We start from the raw sequence: 6,600 nt of genomic DNA on the forward strand, positions 1-6,600 counted from the left end.
TTCTGTCAAACTGTGTATGTCACCTCCTCGAATAGTGGGCTTAATGTGATCAATCACTAGAAATTAAAATTTATGTTGTTTACCTTCTGCTAGAATATGTTTAGATAAGGCACTGGTAACACTACCGATCCTAATTTGGTACAGATGTTCCTGTATCTATCCTTAAAAATTCTGCCAGTTTTTCAGACATATAATGCGCTGCAGGAGAGGCATCTAGCTAAATAAACTACATGGATTGTCCTGCAGTTAGCATAGATGTCAAACTGAAAAGTTTGTTCTGTATCAGGATGTTTGAAGGTGTTTGAAGTATCTATATGTCCACAAAAATTACATTGCTGACATGGATATGTACCTTTACTATATGACGCATTTGATGCATGGTCCCTACGATGACATAATTGCTTTAGATTATTTTTGTTTTTGAAGAGAAAGCTAGGGTTTTCTGTGGCTCTGAGGTAGCGGGTGTCAGGGGCTGCGAAAGCGCCTCACTGAGAACCGGCGACTGGCCTAGAAGAGGCTTCATTGTCAGTTTTGGGCCTCGGATGCCTGTCCTTATCCTTGTCTTTGTGTTTTTTGTGCATTCCGGTCGTCGGGAGTTCCGACGGCATGGTATAATTAAACCTTCGGCCAAAGTAATGGCGAGCAAAATCAAACCAACGTTTAATAGTGCGTTTGTTAAATCTAGCACAAAACAGACAACTAGTGACGTCATGGTCTGGGCCTAGGCATGGAATACAGTAAGAATGAAAATCCTTATGAGGTATTTGCTTCCCACAAGAAATACAATTATTAACTTTTACTGACATCGGTCTGAGGCAAGAAAACGTTTCCCCAACGGGGTACTTAGCTTTATTGAAGACTTCGGTTCTGAAATTCGAATTGAAAATCTCAGGAGTCAGCCGACCGGCACTTGCTAACTGCTTCTGCTTCGGGCACCGCGCGGCAAGAAAGACTGAAGAAAATGGCATTGGCTGCATCTTGTATACCCCTGGCGCAATGACGTCAGGGAAGAAGCGACAGCAACCAATGCCGGACCAAGACTTTGGAACTCTGGCCAACTGCAGGACCGCATGATGGCAGGATAACCCAAGTGTAATGACTGCAGCAGTGAAACACGATGAACATCTTTAATGTGATTTGATGTAAATAATCCACTGTTCCTCTCAACATCTTTCTTCGGATTGGAATAGTACGGTTTGGCTATATCCTAAGTTGTCCAATTCCTCCTAAACCCTTATCTAGCTCACGTATTCCATAGCCTCTATCAGATAATCTTTTCTTTAGTGTACCCAATTCATGGTTGAAACCTTTATCTGATGCATTCAGCCTTGATGCCCTCATTCCTTGTCCTTTGATTACATTCTTAAATACGTAATGTGGGTGATGCTTTTTCTGTGTAAGTGTTCGTAAAGCATGCTTTCCTATAAACACCTGTATTCATGGTGCCATCACTTAGCCTCTCCACATATACATCTAGATATTCAATTTTTGTGGGAGAGTGGTTCATAGTAAACCTCAAGCAATCAGGGGTAGCATTAATTTGTATTAAGAATACATCCAATTCAACCTTTGTACCCTCCCATATTAGGAAGAGGTCATCGACGAAATGTCAATAGAACTTAACGTGTTCCATGTACATGTCCATCTTGAATACTATTTCCTCCTCCCAAGATGCCATAAACATGCTGCCGTAGCTACTGGCACATGGCGTGCCCATAGCCATGCCATTACGTTGTAAATAAATACTTCCATCAAAAATGAAAACATTGTTTTCCAACAATGTTTCCAAAAATAGACAATTCAAATCAATCTTCCTGTCTCCATATTCACTAAGTCTATGTAAATAATCATTGATGGATTGTATCCCTAACATGTTGGGAATGATGGTAAACAAGGACTGTAGATCCAGTGTTACAAACTGCATTTCAATATTCATACTGAAGTTACTACTAAGCATGTATAAATCTATCAAAAATCGTTTAGTATCTTTTAATATAAATAAGCTTCTATCGAGAATGGGGCGGAGCCACTTCTCTACGTACAAGGAGAATAGCTCAGTGGCCCACCCCTCTCCCTGCAACTATGGGCCTCATCGGTGGATTCCTTCCATCCTTATGGATCTTCAGTAGACCATGAATACTAGGTATCAATGGACTTTCAACCTTCAGAAACAAACAATTCTGAATCTATCGACCCACACATATTTAAATCATCCAACATGTTCCAATTACGTACTTCCAAACTGTGAACTTTTGCAATATCAATGGGCATGTAAAATCATTCATCACTCAACATATTGACCATCGCATTAATATATTGATTCCTATTCATAAGGACTATAGGACCGCCTTTATCTGCAGGTCTTACCATGATAGATGTGTCCTCCTGTAAGCTTTTAAGAGCTAAGCGTTCACCATAGTTCAAATTACAATTTACATTTCTACTAAATCCATTCATATGTTGTTCATCATGAAATTTATACAAATCATCTTCTACTAATTTAGTAAATGCTTCTACTATCGGGTGCAAATTAGGCATATATGAACTAGGTTTCTTGAAACATTTAGCTACGTCAAAAACAGTATCAGCAAATTCCATTTTGAGCATAACATTGCTACTAAAACATTTAAGATCAATCAAAGTTTCCGTTATATCACTAGCCCTAGAAGGAATGAAGGTTAAACCCTTATTCAAAATATTGATTTCATTTTGGCTCAGCAATCTACTAGACAAATTCCATACTAACGATTCCACAGTTGATTCCACATCTCAACTCTGTCAGGGGAAAAAAATATTAAAAATAAAAAAAACATACAATACGGCGGTTGCATAAGTGTACACACCCTTAAACTAATACTTTGTTGTGTGTGCACACCCTTAAACTAATGCTTTGTTGAAGCACCTTTTGATTTAAGTACAGCACTCAGTCTTCTTGGGTAGGAGTCTATCAGCATGGCACATCTTGACTTGGCAATATTTCCCCACTCTTCTTTGCAGAAGCACTCCAAATCTGTCAGATTGCGAAGGCATCTCTTGCGCACAGCCCTGTTCAGGTCACCCCACAGACTTTATATTGAATTTAGGTCTGGGCTCTGGCTGTGGCATTCCAAAACTTTAATTTTCTTCTGGTGAAGCCATTCTTTTGTTGATTTGGATGTATGCTTGGGGTCACTGTCATGTTGAAAGGTGAAATTCCTCTTCATCTTCAGCTTTCTAGCAGATGCCTGAAGGTTTGGGGCCAAAAGTTACTGGTATTTGGACCTGTTCAAAATTCCCGCAACCATGACTAAAGCCTCAGTTCCAGTTGAAGAAAAGCAACCCAAAGCATGATACCACCACCACCAAGCTTCACCATGGGGGTGGTGTTCTTTTGGTGATGCAAAGTGTTGTTTTTGCGCCAAACGTACCTTTTGGAATTGTAGCCAAAAAGTTCAACATTGGTCTCATCGGACCATAACAAGAAGTTATGTACTCACCATAACGTTCGATGCATGTAGTCCATCTCGCCTCACATTCTTACCCGTGGGTTTGGAGCTGAACCTCGGCTCCGACTCGGTCATACTCTAGCTCCAAGTCTTCAATTGGCTCATGGCCAAGATGAATCCCATGCTGCAATGCGCCTACCCTCCAGATCTGGTTTGCTGCGAGCTCGCATACACACAAACACGTTGAGAGGAAGAACCAACTCAACATATCAAGAAGGAGTGCTGAGACTACCTCTAGGTCCTCCAGGAGGGGGTAGGTGGGTGGGTTAGTAAGAATATGAGGCGAGATGGACTACATACATCAAACGTTATGGTGAGTACATAACTTCTTGATGTTATGTAGTCCAATCTCGCCTACATTCTTACCCGTGGGACAGCGTCCCTAGCACCTCGACCTTGGGCGGCTCACTGGAAAATACTCCTGAGCAATGTGGAACCAAATGAGGATCTGCCCCTTGATACCAGATCCAATTTGTAATGACTAATAAAGGTGTGAGGAGATGCCCAAGTAGCTGCAGCACAAATATCATCCATAGACATCCTAGCCTGAAAGGCAGTAGAAGTAGACACTAAACTCGTAGAGTGAGCCTTTACCTTAAAGGGTAATTCCTTGCCATTTGAAGAACAGATGAAGGGAATGCAGCTAGAAATCCATCTGGACAGAGTTACTTTGGAAACTGAAGTCCCTAGTCTACTGTCTGAAAATGAGACAAAGAGTTGATCAGATTTCCTAAAATCTTTTGTTCTATGTAAATAGAAGCGCAATTATCTGTGGACATCTAGCTGATGAAACTTAAATTCTGCCTTGTTAGAGAATTGAGGGAAAAACACAGGCAACTCAATAGACTGGTTGAGATTGACCACTGAAGCAACCTTAGGCATAAAGGAAGGATTAGGTCTTAGCGAAACCCTATCCTTGTGAAATACCAAGTAAGGGGGCCGAATCGATAAAGCTTGGAGTTCAGAGACCCGACTAGCCTAAGTGATGGCTATCAAAAAGACGGTCTTCCAAGACAAAAATTTAATGTCACAGGTTGCCGCGGGCTCTAAAGGAGGCAAGGTAAGCTGCTGCAGCAAAAAATTACAGTCCCATGGCATAACACGATCAAAGATCGGAGGTCGAAGTAGCATAGTCCCTTTGAGAAAAGCCCTACAAAGTCTGTGCACCATTAGATTGGGTTCATTAGCAACATGAAAAGTAGAAATGGCTGCCAACTACACTTTGATAGTTGCCGCAGCTTATCCCTGGCTAAACAGTTGAGATAGAAACTCTAAAACTGATGAGATGGGAGCTGTATAGGGATCAATCTGTCTTTCATAAGCACAAATGGAGAATCTCTTCCACTTACTGGAATAAATCTTCCTAGCAGAAGGCTTGTGGGAGGAAGGCAAAATATGAACCACCTCCGGTGAAAAATCATGAAGCCTGACTAGGGATGGAATTGGAGCAGCCATGCTGTCAACCTGAGGGTCTGCATGGAAGGGTGGAACTGCCCTGACATACGACTCAACAGATCTGGCTCTGGGTCCAGAATCCATGGCTCGTTCATTAGATAAGGGTGAAGAAAAGGAAACCAGATCTGATGAGGCCAGTTTGAAGCAATCAGTATCACTTTGCTTCCCAAAGACTGTGCTTTCTGAATAACCTTCGTTATCAGGGGAATTGGAGGGAAGGCATAGAGAAGACCGGAGGGCCAATTGTCAACTAGAGTGTCCCTGGGTGCTTCCCCCTCCAGGGGAATAAGGGTGAAGCAGCTGCTGCAATTGGCATTGAGAGGGCTGGCAAATAGATCGCAGCAAGGCTGACCACATCTGCAGAAAATACGTTCTGCCACTTGTTCGTTCAGGGACCACTCGTGAGTCATCAGAATAGCTCTGCTCAGCCTGTCGGCAATCACGTTGGACTTCCCCGGAATGTGCGTTGCCACTAGAAAGTGCTGGGAAGATATTGCCCACTGCCACACTCGAAGAGCCTCTCTGCAAAGGGGATACGACCTGGTTCCTCCCTGTTTGTTCAGATACCAGACCACTGACATGTTGTTTGAGTGAATTGCAATTGTCCCATGAGGAAGAAAGCTTTGAAGTGCTTGCAACGCTAATAGCACCGCTCTCATCTCTAAGACGTTGATATGCAAAAGGATCTCATGTTCCTGCCACATGCCTTGGACAGTCCTGCCGAGATAATGTCCCCCCACCCGATCAGGGAGGCATCCATGGTCACAGTGGCAATCGGAGAAGGAAGAACGAAAGGCATACCTGTGTTGAGATTACTGGTCTGAAACCACCAGCACAGATCCTGCTTGCACCTGTCGGTTATTACAATAAGATGGGAGAGTGGAAGTTGCTGAAGAGGCCAATGGGCAAAAAGTAGCCACTGAAGAAGCCTCATGTGAAGTCTTGCAAGAGGGACTAGCATAATCGTGGCAGCTATGGTCCCCAACAACTTAAGGACCACTTTTGCTCTACCTTCTTCAGTGGTAGAAGGGCGTAGACTTGCTGCTGTAAAACCTGAATTATCTCTTCTGGCAGGAAAACCCTCATGAGCACTGTGTCAAATTCAGCTCCGATAAAGGTAACACACTGCGAGGGCAACAATGCAGACTTTCCCAATTCAAGGTGATTCCCAGACTTTGGCACAGTGCAATAGTGGTCTGTAGTAGTAGATGCCTGGTGGTGGCAGAAAGGAGGCAGTCGTCCAGGTACGGAAAAACTTGGAATCCCAGACGTCTCAAGTGAGACGTTACCACTGCCATGCATTTGGTGAACACCCTGGGGGCTGTGGTGAGAACAAAGGGCAGGGAGCAAAACTGAAAATGACTGGCTCTCAGCCAGAAGCGTAGGTGAATTCTGGATGCCCTGTCCATTTTTATATGGTAGGAAGCATCCTTGAGGTCAATGGAGCACATCCACACATCTTTCCTTAATAGCGGGAGAATTGACTAACATGACCATGCAGAACTTGGACTTCTCTACATAAAGGTTCAAACAGCTGAGATCCAAAATGGGTCTCAGGTCCCCTGTTCTTTTCGGCACCAAAAAGAATCTGGAGTAAGCCCCTAACCCTACTTGGCCTGAGGGGACTATATATATGTATATCTATATATATCTATATATT

At 43.1% G+C, this 6,600-nt stretch overlaps 1 protein-coding gene across 1 annotated transcript in view; it reads right to left on the reverse strand.

Moving 5' to 3' along the window:
• Window positions 1-6,600, reverse strand: part of STK3 (serine/threonine kinase 3) — a 3,088,627-nt gene that overhangs the window by 2,673,859 nt on the left and 408,168 nt on the right. The window lies entirely within an intron of this gene.

This window comes from Protopterus annectens, chromosome 3.part0 (genome assembly GCF_019279795.1).
Source record: "Protopterus annectens isolate FY-2018-M chromosome 3.part0, PAN1.0, whole genome shotgun sequence".
In the NCBI taxonomy this organism is placed as follows: domain Eukaryota; kingdom Metazoa; phylum Chordata; order Ceratodontiformes; family Protopteridae; genus Protopterus; species Protopterus annectens.